The sequence below is a fragment of the Falco biarmicus genome, chromosome 2 (assembly GCF_023638135.1).
Source record: "Falco biarmicus isolate bFalBia1 chromosome 2, bFalBia1.pri, whole genome shotgun sequence".
NCBI classification, from domain to species: domain Eukaryota; kingdom Metazoa; phylum Chordata; class Aves; order Falconiformes; family Falconidae; genus Falco; species Falco biarmicus.
In genome coordinates this window covers 41,639,067-41,662,522 of record NC_079289.1, presented here as the reverse complement: position 1 = coordinate 41,662,522, position 23,456 = coordinate 41,639,067, and the positions used below count along the sequence as shown (strand labels likewise).

The 23,456-nt window shown below is 36.2% G+C and overlaps 1 long non-coding RNA gene across 2 annotated transcripts in view; it reads right to left on the bottom strand.

Moving 5' to 3' along the window:
• The window catches only part of LOC130145280 (uncharacterized), a 57,512-nt gene extending 35,256 nt beyond the window's left edge, over positions 1-22,256 (bottom strand). For both annotated transcript variants that reach the window (XR_008820466.1, XR_008820467.1), the window contains exon 1: positions 21,994-22,256. This is a non-coding gene — a long non-coding RNA (uncharacterized LOC130145280). The remainder of the gene's footprint in view (positions 1-21,993) is intronic.
• Positions 22,257-23,456: the final 1,200 nt, after the last annotated feature.

The window sequence follows — 23,456 nt, the reverse complement described above, 5'->3', positions numbered from 1 at the left end:
TCTTGTTAAATATTCTGTCTTTTATTATTATGAGATACTAGATTAGTAGGGATAACTCTGCTTTCAGCCTGCCTGGTGTTACTAGCATAACACTGGAAGAATGCCTTAGTTTGGTTTTATTCCAGTTTAAATGCATGGAAAATTTGCCTCAGTTATACTAATACTGAATTCTATTTTCCCACTAAAGCCCAAATTCTTCCTAAGATCTTTACATAATATATGACCTACAAGTTAGTATAAGTGCATTATAAACTATGACAAATCAGTTTTAATTATTAAAAAAAAAATCTTTTAAGAGGTAGTTCATTGGCTTATTTCAACAGCTGTTTCTATTCTTTTTACTTCTCAATTTATTGGGAAAAGAAAATTGAGCCTGAGATTGGGTTATGGATAATTCTCTTAAGATTAAAAGCTATATTCTCCCACAAGAAGAAATAATCAGGGCCAAACTATATCCTACATTGTAAATATTTTTTGTTTATCATTTATATTCTAAATTTATTTAGCATGTCTTGCTTCCTACAGTCTCCTAATTATTCTTCAAACATTTGAAATGTTTGACGGGAAAAAACACACCAACAAGAAACAAACAAGAAAACATGTTTAACCCTAGCAGAACTAAGAAACGTATGAGAAGTGTAGTAGACCTTTGAACAAACTAGAAACAAAAGAAGGAATTAAGGTGATTTAGAGCACTGCAAGTGATAAAAGATCAGTTTTGGCATCAATCAAGAAATCAAAGAGATATCTACCAGATATCAGTATAATTAAGCACCTTGAAAAAGTATGAGGAAATACATAGCATGGTGGAAAAATAGCAATGAATAACTATGCTAAAAGAGTCACAAATGGTGAGGTTGGTGACCAACACAAATGTTGTTACTTCAATTTTCTTTGTTCTGTTCTAAACTATTTAACATCTCTTTAGTGTTCATTTCATAATCCAGTAATGCTATTTCTTCACAATTTATGAGCTATGGCCACAAACTATGTTTTTCCTGCTAAGGAAAGAAACCCACTGTCTGCCAACAAATTATATAACCTACTTACACCCCCACCCCATTTGGGGCCTAGTTATCATTGCTCACTTAGAGTTCACATGACATTTTGCAAGCATGTATTTACCAAGGCTAATACTGATCTGAATTATCCTCTCTCCTTTGTAATTCATAAAACACATTAAGTGGCAGGAGGTCTTAAGTGCCAGTGCTGATCACTTTGCTTTAATATGGATTTGGAGTCTAAAAACCAATTAGTGAAAGCACCAAGAGCATCTCTACAATAATTATGCTGTTGTTTTCCATTCTTTAAGATTTCAGTTTTAATCCATATCTGTAATTTTAAGTCAGAAGTAAGCTACATAATCAGCAGAACTGGGAACTTGTTCAAGGCCAGACTGAATGTACCTACATCTATATTGCTAAATAAAGAGAGAGCCAGGCAACAATATCAAAGACTGTAACTCTATATTACTCAGTTTGCCTAATTGTTAGGTCGCTTATACACGCATTCTCCGTCTGGGTATCTCCTGGAGCATACTCAGACACAACTCAGGACACTGACCACTCTAAAAACTGCTCTCAACAGGCACTATGGATGTGAATGCACAGGGGTGACTTCCTTTGTCCCACACAGTATTCCAGCAACATCCTAAAGGTTTTGCACTCTCCTGTGCTCTCCTGCAACATACCAGTACAGGTAACAAGTACCCTAAAAGACACACTGAAAAGCACCATTCACATTATTTCTGAAGCTATGACCTGGGGGATAATAAGTAAATAAATTATATGATATGATATGATATGATATGATATGAGATGAGATGAGATGAGATGAGATGAGATGAGATGAGATGAGATGAGATGAGATGAGGTGAGATGAGATGATACAGCATAACATAATATAACATAACATAATGACACACAATGACATTATAATATAATATAATATAATAGAATAGAATAGAATAGAATAGAATAGAATAGAATAGAATAGAATAGAATAGAATAGAATAGAATAGAATAGAATAGAATAGAATAGAATAGAATAGAATAGAATAGAATAGAATAGAATAGAATAGAATAGAATAGAATAGAATAGAATAATGACTTTGGACCACAAGTGCAACCTCTGGGTCCAGAGGAGGTCCCAGAGGTGCATAATCAACAGAGAGTCTGAAAATAGTTTGTAGACAAATAGGTTTCACAGTGTGACAGTAAGCCAGTTTGTGCCCTGCATCTTTGGGGTCAAGGATCAGTCCGTGAATCACTTTCACGTGGCTTCAAAATCACAGGCAACAGCTATATCTGAAATGCGTTTACTGTCACTGAAAGAGTGTTCCCAAATGATGCAGCTAGCTCACTTCTATGATAGGTGAAGGGATTGGTATACTGTGTTGATTTTCTTTTCCTCTGCATCCACCTTCCTTCTGCATTGCAATACTGGGAACTCATGAGTACCGTACATGCAACAGCATCCACTAGGATTCTAGGACCCAAACCAAAAGATATGCCAAACCTACTTGAAAATATGGATATATTTTGTAATGTAAACCTATACTAACTCTGTTGATAGATACGTCTAGACTACTGTCCATATTTCTTGCACAAAGACATTGACACTGCAAACCACCAGTAAGAGGAAAGACTTTTGTTAAGGTCCACTTTCAGACTTAAAACAAACAAACATAAAAAGCCAAACCCATGGAGGGTTACATTTTCTTCCTCTAGAAACCATGCAGCAGACCCAGTTGCAAGAGCAACAGTTCACAAATCTCCCGGATGGTATGAACATCACCAATGACTGGGAGGCAATTACTGCACTTGAGAGTGGTGATGCAGTGCTCAGCAAAGCACTGTGTAAACAGAAGTAATACATGCAGTGAAATTTTCATAACTGAATCAAGAAAACAGTCATGAATTGCTCAAATTTACAACTTTGCATCACTAGGAAGAATACAACAGTGAATACAGCCACAGGTAGTCCTCTTTATTTGTATGGTCTTCCTAAAAATCATGATAAGCTTTCTGATGCCTCAAGCAATGTCATTATTTCATATGACCACATTTTATCATGAAATATTTATTTTTATGTGCAACATGCTTATATTTGCCTGGGAACTGGAAGTAGATTTTAGGATCATGGAACACTCAGATTATCATATTAACTAAAATTGGAAGTACAGAGCTGCATTCATAAAATATTCTTACTTGCAAACTTTTTCTTAGATACAAGGGTAAACCTGATTGGTTACAGTTCATGATAGCAATAATCCCTGCAACATCATTCATTAACACAGTTAACTAATTTGCTGGAGTTTTAACTGCCTTTGGCTTTCCCTCAAGCTGTTAGCAAACTGGTCATTAACTGCTGGTTACAATTGATTTCTCAGGGCCCTATTTAAAAGAAATTTTATTTCAATTCAGCACCCACAGAGCCTAATCTTTATTCGGTAAACAAAAATTATTCTCTGCCTTAGCGACAGACCTCTTGTTCCATATTCTATTTGGTATACCCTTTCAGGGATCTATGGGGAGGTAAGCTTTGTGGCTAAGGGCTAAAGAAAAAAAACAATCCTTGCTATTTTTTATTTTCAAGTGGTAGGGGAGCACAAAAAGGAAGAGCACTCTATTGACATCTAGTGGAAGGAAAGGAGACAAATTAAATGCTCCAACAGGCAGCCTGCAGCTTATTTGTTTGCATATATTATTTATGTTTGGAAACTATATCTGCTAATACCATCATGTAATCTGATCATAACATCATAACAGTGTACAGGAATGATGGCCAATTAAATGTATGCAGAGTGGACAGCTAACCTAAGACAATAGCTTTCTGTAGCAGGGTACAAAAGTTATGGCCTTTATTAAAAAAAAAATAAATAAAAAAGACAAAAGACTTCAGGAAAATGTTTTCTTAAAGACTGTAACTTTAAGAAGTATCTGTAAATTGAAAGGAAGTTTGTTTAAGAGTAATTTGTATGTAACGAGACTTGGTTTTTAATTCTTCCTGGATTCTTATCAGAATTTATAAACACTGGGAATGTGTAGTAAAGCTGCTAGCAAAACAACAAGTGGAAAAAAATGGTGAGCAGGCAGCATAACAAGAAGTGGTAAGTTGTCACTAAGAACAAAGTAGGTCACATCACCATAAGGTCAGTGGTAAGGATTTACTACCCAGCAAGACTGGTCAATCCCAACTGTGAGCTACATGTTACTGCAGAAGCACAGAAAAAAACAGCTGACTCAGGAGTTGCCTTGTTAGAAAACAGGACCATGAAATAGTTAGCAGTTAGGAGCTGTATGTATGTTGTCCTGCTTATGAACTTTCTTATGTTTTCCTTTTCTCCCTCAAATAAAATATTCTTTAAGTCAAGTAATTTACATTTGTTAATTAGGAAAAAAAAAGAGCTGGCTATGCACCAGAAAGCATATTTTCCAGTGCTTATGTATGAGGATTTAAGCCTGTAGAAAGCCTGTATAAAAGAAATTTATATTAGCCCATCTGATTCCAAATAAGACCTGACTAAAGGGTTATATGGAATTCAAATCTGTGATGACCATACTACTGGACAGCAGTTACACCATGTCACTCTTTTCTTTGTAGCTCTTAATTAGGCTGTCTTTCTCCTCCACATCTCTGTATATTTTTTCCCTCTAATTTATTGCCTGTCTGAAAGCATTGAAATGTTACTTCCCTTTCCACTCAAATTAAAATGGCTACCTTTCCAGCCATGCCCTAATATGTCAAATAAGTACTTTCATAACTGATTCTGTGTACCTCTGGCTATATAAGGGATTCCTTGTAAACAGCCGCAAAGCCACCCCATTGTCATTCTTTACACCTTCTGCTGAAACTTGCTGTGAGGCCTAGGTGAAATGGTATAGAAGTTACGCCGTGAGAGGTCCTGCCTACATCTGTAAGGACCTAACCTGAATCGTCTCATACTTTCTTGGCCTTTTTTCTCTGTTTTGGGGATCAGTTTGTTTGGATCTTCATGCATTGCTCACACATTTTTAAAGTGGGAACTGACTGTTGCATATTTGTTTAGCAAGTGGCAGAATGAGACCCTAAGCCACGAATGGAGTCTTCTGGTAAAGCTACAGAACAGAATCGCAGAAATGAAGTAATCTTCAACCTATAAGAAGTGGCTAGACAAAAGAGGCATGGAAGTGAAGACCAACAATCTAAACAGAAACCTAGAGTTCATTTATTTTAAAAACATAGAATTCCATGCAAATGTTTCCATCATACACTGGTGTTGTGTTGGTTTTAGTTGTGGGGGGGGTTTCCCCTTTAATTCCATGAGGGAAAACATTCTACACCTAACAAAACAAACAAACAAACAAAAAAAAAAAAAAAAGGAAAAGAAAAAAGAGGAAGAAGCAGCAAACATTAGAATTCAAGTTTTGCAATAAACTTGACACTATGAAAATTAAATTGGCACAAAATAGATTAGTAACTAAACTAATTGAGTAATTTGTTTTCATAGACTGCGTTGCCAAAATTTCATTTAGCCCTCTTTCTTTTTTATACCGAGAAAATCACATGTCAAGAAAAATTGCTACTGTGATAGAAGTGCTTTACAGAATGTCTATATATACATGGTTTTGCGTACATGCATAAGAAAGACAGATTTAAAATCTAGTACTTTCCGAATTAAAAATCTGCATTTGTTCACTAGGTGATTGACATACACATACACACACAGAGGGACTGACAGAACTCACTGACACTACCACCATGCATGGAAGACTTTTGTCTCAAGGAAAGCACACTTATAATAGCTCTTGTTTATTTGTGCTCTAATTCAAGACTTCCAGCATTCAGCTAGCTCTGTCAAAAGCCTTGTCACTCATTCTTCAGTGTAAAATATCTCTCCTGTTCCTATTCTTCCAGCCAATACTCTGGTCTATATATTTGTTATCTCTTTGTCTTGACAGCTGTAGCCTACTCCCATACAGCTTTTCCATCATCCTTTGTCCATTTTTTTCAAAATATCAAAGTTAAACACATCACCCTGTTTTGGAAAACCAACATTAACTTGCAGTCCTCCAAACTTTTCATCATTTTCTTATCACATTCATGTATAGTCTTCAAATTCTCCATATTACTGCTGTCTGATTACGAAATTTTTTCTTAAATCTGCTCTGAACCTCCACCTGTTCTTCATCTTCTGAATGGTTCTTTTGCTTCTTTCAGAAAAATTTATATTGTTAATTGTTTTACTAGTCTTTTTAGTATGAAATAATTTTCCAATGACCATCTATTAAGTGAAGTTTTTCTTTTCCTGCACACTTTTTACTAAAAAACAAAGAGACAGACAATTTCTTCATTAAAAAGTAGGGCTTCATCTCAGTCTAACCTGTCTTCACTTCTTTTATCTACAAATGAACATCTTGGGTATATTTGGGCAAGTTTCTTAGGATCAGATCCAAAGAAGATCACAGGGAAAGATTTGCTTAGAACCCGCCAGGTAAGTCATTGCAAATAAAAATCTGTGTACCCAACACAGTGTACCAGTAGCTTTAAGCTACATCTATACTAGCAAATTAATTGTGTTCAGAACCAATGGAGGATATTGAGGCAGAAAGCATTAAATGAGTCCTTGTGTGTCTGTCCATACCGTTAAATTCTTTCATCCTCTGAAACAGGAAATCAGACCCAATTGTAATTAAGAATGTCCATAGCACATGATAACACACGAACCATGTGCAGGTATTATTTGGGAGAGTGCTAATTGACTCAAGTCAAATTGCCAGGAGCCACTGGAAAGAAAAAAAAAATGAAAGAAAAAATAAAGGACACTGAAGTTCCAAAGCATATGAACATTCCCTGGAACTGTTTATTTTACTAATATAAAAATAGAAGACATCTCAGGATATGATCCATCCAAGACATGCTTTGCTGTGGCCAGCAGGAAATATTAAACACAGGGTATATCTTGAAACATGTTTCATTCTTTTAGTTTCAAACATGCCTCGGTGCCTTTTTCCACTCCTGTTGTAAAGGAAAGTAGCTATAGCCTTTTAAAGAGGGGGCTTTAGATCAGTCCTTAAAAAAGCCAAAAGTTCAATAACTTTTTTGTGATTTTTTTATAAAGACAAATACATTTTGCTGGGAGGGACACAAATCAGTATTTCAAATTGCACCATAACACCCAGACTACTTGATGACGATGTGCCGTTGTTCATAAACAAACCATTAAAGCAGAAAGAGAGAGCATTATTAAAGATAAAGCATCTGTAGGTGATCTGATCTCTATCACCCACTTTAAATACTACTACAAATGACACATGCCTAGTAATACCCCCATCCTGTTAATGTACCAGAATAAAGTACACTGGTTTGTGTATGATTTTTTCACCAAATTAATCTTCTGAACTGAAATAGGATTTCGGTAACAGAGGTAGACAGTGACCTTTTGCAGCAAAAAAGAACATCCTCAATGTTAATGTCTTTTGGATGAAGTGGGAAATCAGGATTTGAACTTCCTACTTTCAGGAAGGATCATGAAACTGAACCTTCACAATCCATGTCTCAATCAGCAATCTAGCATCTGGACATCTGCATAAATTTGCAGATTGCTAAACATTTTCAGAGTGCATGTGTCAGGCATGTTTGAGAATGCCAACTCTAACAGCTGCCTCGGGGAACAGAGCCAAACGAAAAATAATTTCTCAGTCTCGACTGGATTTAGGTTTATGTATCACAACCAAGGCAGAATAACACCTTGGCAAGGTTTGGAGCATAACTCTGTGTTTATGTCATTTTAGAGTTGAAAAGTAAGCTTCACTAGGGAAAATGAGCAGGTAAATGAGGGCTTTCTTTCCTCCATGTATTATTTGTCTTTGTGATTTTTTTGTTATTATGTCAATGTACTGCAAAAAAATATTTAAAACTTATATCATTAAGATTTTCCTCTCTTGCAACATTACAATCACTAATGGTGTTAATCATGAGAATAAAGTCTAATGTTCTGTTTTTCATTCACAGCCCTTCCCAAGTTTAATTTTTATATTACTTGGGTGGTTTTTTTTTCTGTCAGAAATTAGTATCTTTAAGTCTGTGATGTTAAAATACTGTATAATACTTTAGAATCTATTTTTCAAATCACCAGGATAAACTTATATTCCTGTGCTGAGAAAACAGTTAACTCTTTAATTTGCTAGTTTTATTTCTACTCAAAAGATTTCTAAGCTCCTTCACTTTCATTCTTTCCTACCTCTAAAAAGAATGCTCTTTATCAGCATTCTGAGAGTCAGGATTTTCAGATGCCAAGTGATCAAACTTCAACTCAAGTGAAAGGCAGCAGGAGCTAGAAGTTAAGCATCCGGCATCAAGAAAGCAATACCCAGGTGTCAGACAGAGTCAGTCATCATGTGGTTGGATATAAGGATATAGTGAATAAATGAAGTTACTCCTCAGAAAAAGGACCCTAATTTTGGTATATATTTTATTTACTTTTAGTCTTATTTCCTATTTACGATAGGATTGCATTAACAAAGCTTATGTGTGTGTTATGTCTGTTGCCCTCAAATGCTTTTGAAGACAATTAATTTTAATTGTATTTGGCAAGAGGTCAGTAATCTCTGATATGCTGAGTTCTTCAAGCTTTACGGTAAAGGATAGCCAAGTAGAAGACAAAATGCTGTAATTGTTCCTGTTCTCAAAAAGCTGAAATATCAGTTTAACAGGTCTTGAAACAGATATCACAGAAAATACTGAAAAGAGAAACATTATGGAAGAAGCAACTGCTAGAAGACTTTTTGAGTTACTTTTGCACTTAGCTAGAACCTGGAGTTGCTAGAACTATGCTAATAAATTTATGAGGGTCACAACATGAGCTCTAGACCTTGTCCCTGGCTATCCATGATATCTAACTGTTAACATGTTCTTTTGCACAGTGTTTGACTTCAGATGACCAAGTAGTTTGCAAAAGAGTCAAGCTATGCCAGATCGACCACCCAGGCAGAACTTGAGAAAAGCTGCTGGCACTGCTTAGTTTTCTAGTATAGATACAACCCCAAGATTGCAGACATTTGTTTCTTGCCAGGTGTTAGCAACTCAGTGCTCAGCTGCTTTTGACAGCTTCCAAAATACTTGCTGAGTGAGGGGAACTCCTCAGCTGGTTGCTTTCCACTTGTGCTTTCTTTGAAATCATGTCCAAGTTTGAGGGGGGTAACCTTTTCACCCAATTGCCATACTCTTCAAATGTTGGCATATATGTACAGAATTAGATTCCATTCCTTTCCTCCAGAAGAGTTTCCTCACCAGCACATTGCAGGCCTCATTGTGTGGTTAGCATCTTCCTACTCTTCTGCTGAAATTGTGCAACTCTGCAAAAAGGAATGCAAGATTCACTGAAGTAGAACAAGAGCATAATTTTGCGTAGGAGTGACTAGGATGTCACCTGAAACATGGTACCTGTTTCAGAAATGTTCAAAATTTTGTTATTGACTATGTAAGTACATTTCAGAATAACTATTTAAAACAGGAATCACAGTTCAAGACTTTTCCTTTCCCAGTAGGATTTCCCAGCCACTCCCTAGTTAGGTAAAATCGATATAGCCAGATGGTTATCCTATTCCCATATGGGATGTGTTTTTGAATAATTTTAGGTGAGGGAGAGAAATGAATTTGCCTTTTCTACCATCTGGACAACACTTTAACTGCCTCATTCTTACAGAAAAAGAGAACGTGATTTTTTCTAGCCTAGTTTAATGAAAATAACATCTGAACAGTATTTGTTAGCAGTCCACTTTTGTCACTATGTTAAGTTAATGGTGAAAAATATTTTCATATCAAACAGTGATATTTTGGAAGAGGAATTTCTTGCTTTCTCTTTTAATTGATCTTAGGTACAAAGTAATCTCTGAACTGCTGAGCTGTAATAAGACTGGTACAGTTCTAGGAATGCACAAAGAAAAAACACAAATGTTTAAGAAATTTGAAGTAAAGAGACAGGGAGTGTCTGTAATATGGACAGGCAGGGAGTTAGAGGGAAGTTGAGTAGGAATATTTAGAATCACAGATTTTATAATTTTATAATGAGCATGTAGTTTTCACTCTGTTCTCATTGTAGATAACAGATATTTATTTATTTATTTATTTATTTTAATCTGACAGATGAGATGATTGTCTTTCTGGCTGTTGCTGCTAAGTGTTGCCGTAATGATTGATTAATTTCAATTCAATGCCTGTTACATTTTTCCCTGCTTTGGTTCAAACAGATATTTAAAGGCATCTGTAGATCCTAAGAGCTAGTTGAAAAGAGTAGTTGAAAGACCTGTTGCAGACACTTGTGTATAATTAATGCTAAATAGAAGCCTGAAATATCATTGTTCAGTTCATTACATTTGAAATCTATGTAGAATGAACCATTGCATTGCAAACTACTTGGGTGTCATAAATGCAGCTTCAGAAACTCTGTCATATAACACCTTATGATGGTAACGTATCCAGGTCTGAACAAGACAGGATCAAAATCCTGTATTGAAAATCATCCTGTTTCTCTGTGATATATATATAAATATCCTAAAACATGAGCTTTTTCTTCTCATTTTACTGGTTTTTCACAGTTTCATACAAGGTTTGCCAGTGACCCTAGGCATAACGTCTCTCATAACATTTTGAGTCTATACAAAAATAGTCTGGGAACATTAAGAAAATAAGATATAATCAGTCTTTTCATCCTGAAGTGAGAAGCAATAAAAAGTATGACAGTACAACATAAGTGTTTAGAGAGAAGGTCTGGCAGATTGGAATGCCATCTGAAAGGCACCAAGCAGAGACTTGATGAAAGCCCCATCTTTCATGGATATCCAGCAATGGTCACAAAATGCTGGGGTGAGATGAACAAGAAAGTTTTACATCATTCAAGGAGAATATAGCATGATTTCTCAGCCATCCCTTACAAGAGGTGGAGGTGAAATGGTGTGTATCAGAAAGTCATAAAGATTGATGGCATCTGCTGCTTCCAAATGTATCTATCTGCATGCAAACAACTTGTGGTGCGAACTGATGGAAAACAAAGGCAGTTTACCCAGGAAAAGTGCTTTAGTAGGCTTAATTTCCATAGCCCATTTACACAGCTGAAGCAAGAATGTCCCACAGAATTCATCTGGGTCATGATAAGAATTCAAAACCACAAAAATAAATAAAAAGAGATTATTAGCTACATTGCAATAAGCAAACAGTAAAGTCTTAAGTGATCAATACTTGACAAGACACATGTCACAAACTCCATGTATAGGTCAGGCACACACAAAGTTTTTTAAATAAATCGATCAACTTGTGGACAAGGCACATAAAATGTCACTTTTTATCTCTCAGTTGATATTTTTCTCAGAGAGCAAAAAATAAAAAATCACCTCCCTCAGAGATCTGATCGAAAAGATAGTCACTCCTGATACAAGTTTAAGGGGAAAACTGCAATCAAGTGGAAATTTTTGTCAGTAGTTTAATCTCTGATTTGTAGAAGGTTGTGCTTTGGGATATTTGGTATGTCTGAGAATTGCCACCAAAGAGCCCTTCTGTTCTTTAATGGCTGCACTAAATCTTAACAAACGTGAGCATGAAAACTATTGTGCTGTACTTGTGAGGCATATATCAAAGTTATATTTTTTTAAAGCTTGGAAAGGCAGTTGAATCATGCATGCTCTTTATGGAGCTCTGATCAGGCTGATAAAGGCAGTTCAGCTTCAATAAATGCTTTTTAAGTGAATGTTTTGGAAAGTGAATAGGAAATTCAAAGCTCAAACTGTTGCCAAACTGCTCCCATAGCACTTTGATCACTTTGCTGCTGACATTTTGTTGAAAATGTTTTGTTTTTATTAAAATGTTGGCATCTGGGGATTCAGAAAGTTAACTATAGCCCCTGAAAACATAATACACTGTAAAACTGAGTGACATAACTTATTAAGTACTTTGTACACATTTCTTAAAAAAGAAAACTTTTTCCCTGTGGGGTCAAACACAGCTTTGCACTTCTCTGAAAAAAGTTCATATTATTAGAACAAGACAAGTGCAGAAGATAAATCAAACAGCAGTGCTTTGCCTGAGGCAAACCCCCCTCAAATTATAAGGTTTTGCTATGAAGAAATGTAGATATCCAATCATTTAAAAATTAGTAAAATACAAAAAACATATTAAACAGAGAGTGTGAATTTTCTGTGTCGTGTTTTTGTTTAATATTTATGTCACATTATTTTCTGTTGAAGGACATCAAGGACAAGTTGTCGTAATTACCTTACTTTTCTTATTACACGGAGTACTTGTATATCTTCAGCAGTATGAAGATCCTTCTTTCTCAGGTATTACAGCTTGTTTAATCTAGTAGGAAATTCAGTTTAGGCCTGAAGGTCTGTTGTGTGACCCTAGACATGTATGTAAAACCACGATAGGTGTTTTTTACAAGCTAAATTGCAATGTACACCCATGGATCTAAAGTCAGAATCAAGTTCTCTGTGTTAAGCTTACTCAGAATCTAATATATTTCAAACGCATTAGTTCACAGCATGGAATGACTCCAAGTGGAGAAAGAAATACAGTCAGTCTGTTTGAAAATGACAAAAAAATCCACCTTGGATTATTTTCCTTATTTTTTTTTCTAGATGAATTAACAGCTCAGAGAGCACGGAGAGGGAATCCTGTCTGATACTGTTGCAGACTTGATCAGCTGGTTTTTTTGACCTGCATTAGCCATTAGCCTAGTATCTCTCAGACCAGTGATCATTCTCCATGTGCACACCTACAATGCTCTCAGAATACCAGCCTATCAGAATGTAATGAAATGGCTGGAATCTTCTTTTTTTACCTCTTTCAAATGTAGAGAATACATGCAGCTCATTAAAGAATAACCCCCTAAAAAAGATCTCAGGGAACTGATTATTTTATAGCCACACATTAATAACTGGTGATTTAGGCATGGAGAGATTTAATTTTTTTTATTATTTTTATTAAGTTATGCACATAAAAATATATTCCTAAAACCAATTTCATTTTTAAATTGCTGTTTTGAGGACAATGTCAGGTAATACAGTCTAGTGAGTACAACAGAAGTGCTTTGTATGCATTGATCACATTTCAGATTTAATGGAGATATGGAATATGACTCTTCTCCTTTAATAGGGGCAAGCAACCAGGCACAAAGAAATTAAAGAAGTCCAGATTTTCACAATGTGTGAGAAAAAAGCATTGTGACCAGAGGACATCCAATTTTAATAGGAATCGCAATAGGAAGTCCAGCCCTGGGACCATCTGCTTCAGAAGAAACAACCAGGCCCGGATGCTTCATATGAGAGATGTAAAACCTAACAGGAAGACATGGACTACTGTGCGTCCCTTGAATGTGTCCTCTAAATTTCTAAGACTCATAGAATCCTTTAAATACCAAAATTTGAAGTTTATTAATTCTTTCAGATTAGCTTTGCATTAACTGTTGTGATTCAGGATATTACTACTACTATTATTATTATTATTGTCTAATTTACAGAGAAAGCATAGAATCTTAAAACCAGATTTTGTGTGTCTACAATGTAGGCATCTAAGTTAACCACTAGACCAATGGGGAGGAACCAGTAAAACTACAGTGCTATTCTCAGATGAAAGAAGATACCTAAAATATGTTACTCGGGTGTTTTAGTCACTCCAGTCAGCTTCAAAATTATTTTCACTACAAAATAACTTTTTTAAAAAATAAGCAAACAATGTGTAATAGGTATGGAATTCTTTTCTGCAAGATCATATGCTAAAAGTTAGTATCTCATTCAAAAGACAATTGTACGAATTGTGAAGAAACAGCTTCTGTCTGAGGAATACTCTGGGCTACTATCTGTCAGAATCTAAAAGCACATTCCAACCTGACCTGCCACAAATTCTTACCTGCACTTTATTTGCAGAATTCAGAGTAAAGGGAACTCAGGCCTGATGAAATATCAGCAATCTTCTTTTCTTAATAGGTAAACAATATCCACTAACAACATTTCACAATAATTTCAACTAATTCTAAGTATTTATTTGGTCCACAAACCAGTCAACAAATAACATTTATTCTGTATTTTTCCTGAGACATACTTACAGTGGTTATTTTCTGAAGTTAGAACTGCTGTAGTAAAAATAATGATGATGACAGTAATAACAACTAATAAACACTTTAATAATAAAATTTCTATCTGTAAATCAGTATTTAATTTATTAACTCTGACTGGTTTATAAGTTTCTGAAGAATAGACAGAAGAAAAATTGAAGGACCTTTCCCTAGATGCTACACCAATAACGATGACACAAAACTCCATGGCTACATATCCACAATATTATAGGTCATTTTTTAGGAGGCATCTAATAAAGTTATCCAGAGAACACCCATTACATTTTTGTCTTCACTTGTATGCTCCAATCAGGCACTTAGCATTCATTCAGTACATTCTAGGCCCTTTGACACTACAAGGTATGTGCAGCATGCTGGTGGTTGATGCTGTGCTAGAACCTCTTTGCAAGACTCTCCTTACCCGTACACAGACTTAACACATTGTTAACATTGTACAACCCCTAAGTAGCCCTAGCTAAAGTACAAAGGTCAGCATAAGTGTTGTGATAGTAACGACACCCTCCTGCAAAAGAGAAGGCAGGCATGCAGCAGTGGGTAGGTGTAGAGGAATGAAGGCAGTGGGTTGCTTAGCATTGATAACATGCAGCTGTGGCCTTGCCTCAAAGGCAGTGGGTTGATTGACATGGATGATGTGCAGCTGTAGCTCGTTCCTGCTAAGTCGTTAAATAGCACTGAGGATGGTGGCATAGGTGGTTGGATGAGGGTGTGGTGTGTTCTCTGGAGGAAGGAGAAACAGGATGGCTAGTAGACTCTGACCAACAGTAAAAGTCTTATTGCAGCCAGCTAGGTTTGATCATGCTGTAACAGGTAGGAGTCTAGTCATGACTGCTCATCTGGGGCTTAGTTTCTTCTACTGTGGGAAATGAGCTTGTATCTATCACTCACTGTCTCCCTTCACAACTGTGGGAGGGTCAGAGACTGGAAGTCTTCTGCTTAGTGCTTTGCAAGTATGCCTTCTTAAATGTATTAATATCCAGCAGGCAGTGGTAACTGATTTTTTATTTCTTTTAGCACTGGTTGGTAGGACTAGTGAAAATAAACATAATTCCTACTATTGAAGAGGGCAGAATTTATGAGAACAGAGACCAAAACTGTACTGGAGAATTGACTGTTCATAGTGGATGGAGATGGAAGATATTCTTTGCCAAGATGAATTTTACTAAAGAGGAGGGGACTGAGATTCTACAGATTTCAGTTAATGTAGTATCATTATTTTACCACCATGAATCTCATTAGAGATGGGAAAGATTTGCAGATGAGCTGTTTACCTGCAAAGTGTATCAAGCTTTCAAAAAGTTTCATGTGAATTAAACAGACTTTCATTTTTATCCTGTACTTTCATGAAGATGTCAGTATTTCCTTAAATAAATAGATAAATAAATAGACAGATAAATACATTCTGACAAGGATGAGGGCCTCATAGCAGATACATTGTGGAATTATTTGCTGTAACTTATGTTTATTAATTCCTAAGCATATACTTTTAATTGCATAATCCTTATTAAGTAGGATTTTTTTGTTGTGTTTAAGAATAGTGTTTATCTTGCTGGTGTAATTTTGTGGGCTAGCAGTTTGTTTCTTACCGATGCTTCATCATTCACTGAAGTATAGAAATTCAATATTAAAAAAAATACAACAGAAGAATGAAAGTGTCCTTATTAAGAAGATAAAATTTCATACCACTAGTGGTTTGAACAGTTTTCTGCTTTACTTCCTACATTTCTATGCAAACTGTAGGTTTCTTAGCATAACTTCTACATCCTTTCCACATTAGTTCTGATGAACAATTCTTAATCCTTGTTTTACAGCAGCATTCTAGAGGAGCTGAGGAAATTAATGTTTCATTCATTATGATAGATAGATATTACTCTATAACATTGGTCCTGGGGTTTAGAGAATATATTGAGTTTAAATGCCTTGTACAGATATGTACTATTTATTTTGGCCTACAAATTTCAATACAAGTTCTTAAAGATTTAATTCAGCACTTAAGTGTTACTGGACATATGATGAAGATAAGTATTCCCCTTTTAACATAAAATTGTCTAATGGCTTTCTTCCACACAAATACACACCACACACACAATTTTGCATAATCTGCCATGGGTTTTGCATCTGCAAACACAATAGCTAATTTTACCAGATAGGTGGTGCTATGATTCAGTCTATCAGAGGGCAGACTCCAGCCATAAAGGCCGACAGCAAGTACCTCTTCACATTTTATTCTGAAGAGCAACCGGCATTTTTTCCCCTCTGTGCTCTGAGGGAGCTCCCAGAATAATAGGTGGAATGTCAAGAATAATTAAGAAAAATGATGGTGTACATTGCAGCACAAAAAATTCATCTTTTCTGCTCTGATCTTCCTGCCCACCTTCCATTCTGCTTTTAAATGTCATCTCTGTTCTCATATTATTTAGGATAGGCCTTGAAAGAGGAAAGAATATTTTTAATGTAATTTGACATATTCTGGGTGGAATTCCTGATGGCTGTTTCTCTCCATACCCCTCCAGTTAAAAAGGCTACTTTTAAATCCTTTTCTGACTATGTTCAAGTGTGGTAAAATTAAGTAAAGGTAGTTTATTTTCATGGCACAAATGGAAGAGAGAGTTCAAGCCCAGATAAGCTCTTCTTTCCTCTTCATCTGAAAGTAAGTTAATATATTTTGTTTTGCCATCACACCATTATCCTTTTGTTCCTTTGTACATACCTTGAGAAAATTCTTGTCTACTCCTTGGAAATAAGGTGTCCAGAATACATCAGTGGAAGACTGTTGTGGTTTAACCCCTGTCAGCAACCAAGCACCACACAGCCACTTGCTCATTTCCCCCTCACCCAGAGGGATGAGGAGAACTGGAAAGGAATGTAATACTCATGGGTTGAGATAAGAACCGTTCAATAGGTAAAGCAAAAGGTGTGCATGCAAGCAAAGCAGAACAAGGAATTCAAGGAATTCATTCGCTACTGCCCATGGGCAGGCAAGTGTTCAGCCATCCCAGGAAAGCAGGGCTCCATCATGCATAAGGTTTACTTGGGAAGACAAAAGCCATAATGCCAGATGCACGCACACACACCCCCTTCATTCTTCTTCCCCCAGTTCATATACTCAACATGGCATCATATGGTATGGAATATCCCTTTAGCTAGCTTGGGTCAGCTGTCCTGGCTGTGTCCCCTCTCAATTTCCCATGCATCTCCAGCCCTTTCACTGGCAGGGCCCAAGAAACAGGAAAGTCCTTGACTGAGTATAAGCATCTCCAGCAACTAAAACTGTGAGAGTGTTATCAACATTGTTCTCCCATCAGAGGCAAAACACAGCACTGCACCAGGTACTAAGAAGAAAGTTAACTCCAACCCAGCTGAAATCAGGAAAAAGACCATTTTGAAAGACTTCATAGCACAGGCTTGCTTCAGTTTAACATCAGAAAATTCTTACAATGGATTTAATAGTAACTGCCACAGGTATTCTGCTTTCTAGTGGTAAGGGGCAGTATATCAGTCTGTATATTACATTGTATCTTTCTAGGTTTTTAAAATTATCTTCTGTAGTATAAAACTTTGATAAGAAAACATATTGCCCTTTTATCGGGGAATTTGAGTATTTGGAGCAAAAAATGAAGAGATTAGGCAGCAGGAGAAGCTGAGCATCAATAACAAATAACTAGAATTTCTACACATGGTTACAGATCACACGTATAATTATTATAAAACTTTAATTTGTTGCTTAACCTTATACAACAGATAATAGAACTAAAAAGCTACTCTTTATATATATATATATATATATTTCCCCTCAAGATTTTTCTCATCTGTTATTCCTGCAGATTGAAGCACTCTCTTACTTTGTCTGCAGTTTCACCTTTTTTATCTGTCATGGCTTTAGTCTACATAGTTTTGTCACAACTCTTTCCCATAGTTTGGCAGTTTTCTCAGATGCATGAGAAGATTATACCATCGTGCTGTATTAAAACTAGGCTTTGGATCACAGAAAGACAACACTTCAAGAGGTTTAAAAGCACTTCAGACTCCATTGACTAGAGACTCAATTCTACTGCCTGATCATAACTGTCTAGTGTCATTTGAGATGCTCTATGGTGTCAAAGACATCCCCATGAGACTGATGTGATGGGAGGCTTACAAACTTTTAGATCAAGAGCCAGGGAAGATAAACAAGACCATATCTCTGTTTAGCAGCTGTATTGGGATGCAGATATTCATCAGCTCCAATAGGAGTTTATAGGCATAGCTCACATGTAGATGCCAAAATTTTAGTGTCTTAATCTAGAGCTGAATCCATCTTAATTTTTAGATAACTTGAATAAGCTACAATAACTCCCACTGTTAGTTAGTTTGTAACACAATAGATGACATAATTTGATATGTGTAGAGTATTTTTCTCTACTGAAGTGCAACCTGGAATCACTAAAACAAGTTTGTGATTAGGTTGAGTTCACAGTTACAGTTTTACTCATTTCAATGGGTAAAGAATAAGTTAATTAATATATTTTGTAATCTTCTAACCTTGTGAAATCCTGTATTCAGAAAATGAAACAGACACAAACACAGGAAAAGAAGTAATTACCTTTCAATTACTGGAAGTCTGTTTATTTGTAGGCAAAAAGCATGGATCTTGTTTGGAGATGGAAAGGTGGGGGAAGTTGGAGGTTTATTCCTGTCCTCCTTCAGCTTGTTTTCACTACTGTTGAAACAGATAGGAGGAGAACAAATTTCCTCCACCAAAACTTTTGAAGGATTTTCTTATTTATTACATAAAATGAAGAGAAATGTTCCATACAGTTTAGTTCTGCACCTCTCATGCCATTGTACCTCCCACTATTGTCAATCAGAAGTGTATTGGACTAGAGGGGGTAGAATTGTATCTCTGGGATTTATTTCCCTCTATACAAAGAGTAACTCATTTTCACAACAGCTGTGTCAGGTAGATCAATCAATCTAATAATATTTTCTGACTCACAACCACAAAATTGTAACAGGATATCTTGTAAACGACCTCTAGCCATATACTGTTAAGGTTTTCTTACCCCCTCAGTCAGCCAACTTGAGATTTGTTTCACCTAAATTGACTTATCTGAAGTTAAGACATTCAGTCTAACCCTGACATCTAAAATGCCTTGGCAGCCAATAGGAAAAAAAAAACCAAACCAAAACCCCAAAAACACTTCCAGTCAGCAATTCATCCCGACATGAAAAGGCAATGTTTAATTACAGTGAGAGGGAATCTGAATGATTTATTTAGACTAGCCTGGTTTTTTTGATTGCTTAAGTTGTATGGGCTTTTTTCTACTCCACTTTTGTTAACACTGGATTCTGAAAATCAGGTTTAACTACTGTGTGATCTTAGTAGCTCTGCTTTACACATCTTCCTGAGTCAAGTTTTCCCCAATTACACTAACAATTGGGGAAAGAAACTGAACCTACTGTCTCATACATTTTATCAGAAGTAAAATTGTCCCCAAACAGCTGTTAGAGTTAGGTTCTCAAATGTTATGGTCTATAGCAGTAATTTTTGTTATTTCATTTTTTTGACAGATAAGAAAAGTGGCAAGTTAGGCCTAACTAACAAGACAAGCCATCCATTGTCTAATTTCTAATTTTTTCCACTTATCAAGACAAATTGTACTAATGATAACACTTTCCCAGATGTTAATGTCCTCAAGTACAAGCCAGTAAAAAAATCAGCCTATGGAGTTTGGAAAGATAGAGTCATAGACCGGTACATTATTTACACCAAATTTATATCTACTGTGACTCAGTAAAAGGGATAAAATTCATATGAGGAGTAAAGGGAAAAGTAACAGAATATTTCCAATAAATAAAAAGAAAGAAAACATTTCATAAGAAAAGAACGGAAATGGTGAAAGTAATTCTGGTAGTACAGTATAAACTAGTATAAAGCCCATACAATTAAAAGAATGAAGGCTCCTTTAACAAACTGTAGGTAGAGTTTATACACCTTTTACAGCTGCCATTTTAAACACCCATGCTCAACAAAACAGCTAAATTTCCTGACCTAACTACATTTGACCTAAAACTTCCCTAAATGCCTGAAGTTCCATTTTTGCATATGCCTAGAATTGCTATTGCCTCCTTTTAAGCGTGCACAGCCCTCAGCTTACTCCTGATGGAACTCATAAGTTACCTAAGACCAGCATAGTAGGACTGAATGTCTGAATCTTGTACTTTGAGCATGCTTGACACTTAGTGAGCCACTTACAAAAACACAGTTTCAACTGTTTTGCCTTTAAAACACAGCTGTCAGAGAAAGGTGATGAGGGGAGGCATTGCTCATGTTTTGTATGACAGACTCTTGGTTAAAGAAATCACTTGGGAGATTTGAGTTCAATATCCTTAATCTAAAGGATTTCAATCTAAAATCACTATTTTCCCAGGAGTGTGTGTTGATCACCACAGAAGCATAAGGGAGGATGAAAGGAAATAAGAAGCAGAAAAGAAAATGGGGATACCCTTTTCACCTCATGTTGAAGCTCTGTCACTGTGTAGTCAAGAATGCAAGAATCATGAGCCCTGAAGGAGAACAAACACAACTCTCCAGCTTTCTAGTTAAGCAATTCATAGCTAAGGACAAGCACTAGCACCCCTGAAAAAAATCAGAGCCTTGTTCAGCATCGTTACAGTTACTCTCTTTGCATTCTTGGCCCTAAGGCCAGGGTAGAGAGAGCTGCCTTCCCAGTACTTCCGCCCACTCAAGAAGCCTCTGCCCTTTGTTGTCACTGTCTCAATGCAGTAGGACTTCCTGAAAACAGGGAGTGATGCTGCAAGTTATCCCATGTTCATACTGCTAACAGCTGTAGTACTAGTAGTGCAGAGATAATAGAAATTTAGTACTTTTCAGACATCAGAAGGATCCTTCATTCAGCAACCAGAAAGCAGCCCACTGAATCACACAAGAACTTGTAATCCTTCCACAGACACCCTCAATATTTCCTTTCTCAAGAGAAGTGGGCTGGAATGACAAGAATGTGACACTGACTCAGCAATGTGCATTTAAGGTCTTTCCACCTTCTTGCCACTTTATCCCACAAGAAAGTTTCACTCCCTCTTATTTTTTTTTAATTTATATTTTTATTTATTTGTTATAGGGACTGTGTCTTCATGCCATTGATTTTTCACTTTTTTGTTTAGAACAAAAATGGGTATGCTATTCAGTTTATTAAAAAACTATAAAGGGCAGAGTATGTAGCATAAAGCAAATGAAAGGTAGGAACACACAGTCTCGAGCAATTAAAAATTTAGGGTATGTCATTGTAAATGCCACACAAGCCAGTTTCTTTTGTCACTTTGGAGTATTTCATCTGATAATGACCCAAAACACATTAACAATACTGCCAGAGGGAAGCAACAGATAATTAAGATGGCAGTCACATTCTTGGGCAATTCAGTATCTGCATATTAAATGGGCAAATGTTGAAATACTGACTGTATATAGCTGTCTGGTTAACTCTGAATCAGATTCTCTTACCTATCATCTTTCTCAATGTAAATTAATTTAAAAGTGATAGAAAAAAAAATCTGCTTTGTTAACGTCTTTTTCCCACTCTGTTTTAGTGTAAACAATTATTGAAGATTAAATTTAAAGGAGAATTGATTAGATTCTTTGAATAATCCTGAATATTATATATATGGGAATTCTCTGATGCCACAGCCCCATGTGATATTCAAATGAGTTTGTTTAAGATAGCATATAATTAGCTATGAAATGGCTCCACTTATTAAAATAATGCTTATCTTGGAAAGATTAAAAAAAAAAACAAACCAACCAAACAAACAAGAACCCCAAACCCCACCCACCCACCCCCCAACAAAACAGATTCCCATTTCCTACACTACACGGTGTATTATCACACCTTATATTTTATGACACGTGTCTATGTATCCTCTCAGAAGCAGATGCTGGTACAATGTTTCTTTTCAACCGTTGCTGTTGTTAGTCTTGCAGTTTTGCACAATACCATTCACCGGTCTATATAAGCAATGGTGCAGTGTTACATGAGATGCTGGCGGTCATCTGAGCTCCCACAGTTTTTATAAAAGCAATAGAAAAGAAGCATCAAGCTTAGAAAAGGGAGAGCAACTGACCAGCTTTTATGTCTCCTGGCTTGTAACCGGTATCCAGAGTGATTATATGGAAATCAGAGAGGAGCCAGAATAGCAACATTTGGATATAGAAGATTTTGAACAAGACAAAATATAGTTCATCTTATTACAGAGAGAATGGCCAGCTGTTGAGTTTGGATAGAGTTTTGAATCTAATCCTGAAACATCACTCCTAACATATTTGCACTGCTCTCAGAGAGATGCTAATGGCTTTGCCCTGTTAATGTGTGCATGACCAATCCCTGCAGTATGTGGTTCACTACTTTTCCTACAAAAGCTCCTTTGCAGCGATTAATTCTGAGAGAATTGTAAAATTTCCAGTTCCTCCATTGAAGTGTTATTACTGCTTGCAGTGCAAGGTCCAGGTTGTTTGAAATTATAATTAAGTGTCATCCTCCTGTCCTCTCTGATTACCTCTCTGCCTTGGGTACAGTCATACCCAAACATAACCCTATATGCTGCATTCCTGAGCAGTTAAATTGAAATGTACTTTCTGGAGCTCAGCAGTAACTCAGGGTCTGAACTTCGTTTTTGCATTTGTGAAGATGTCTTTGCATTTACCATAGAGATTGGCATTGTGGTAGAAGGAAAATCTAGGGATTTAGAAATTGCAAGAACAGTTAATGCTTAAGGAAAGCATAAGATAAACCATTTATCGAGCAATTGTCAATGTTTACATTTACACTTATAAATTAAACTGTGACAGGGGACATTAATTGTGGCAATCATGGGAACAGGGTTACCTATACTAATAGAGTTAAAGTGATCCCTGCCATAGTAGTGATCAAATAATTTTCTAGATTAACAGTCAGAGTCCATATCTGTGCCCAGCTATCAGGTGGCATGAGTCAATAAGAGACCTTAACTGAACAGACATGATTCTGCAGGTTTGTCTCAAGTCCATAGACCATTTTATTTATTATTTGTAGATAAATGCTCTAGTACATCCTTTATGACACTTTTTCTCCATAGATTGTTCTGCTACCAGAATTCTAAGACACTTTGGCCATTAGAAAAAGGATCCTATTACTTTGAACTAGTCAACTGAAAAGCTGTTCATGGAGGATGCATGTTGTTTTCATATGTGTGTATTTATATTCTTAGTTTACTGTTGAATAGATGACCAAAACACAGGAATGTCATTTTATGGGTAACTTCAACAAACTGCCATTTGATTTAATTTATTTTTGAAGCCAAAATAAATATTCTAATT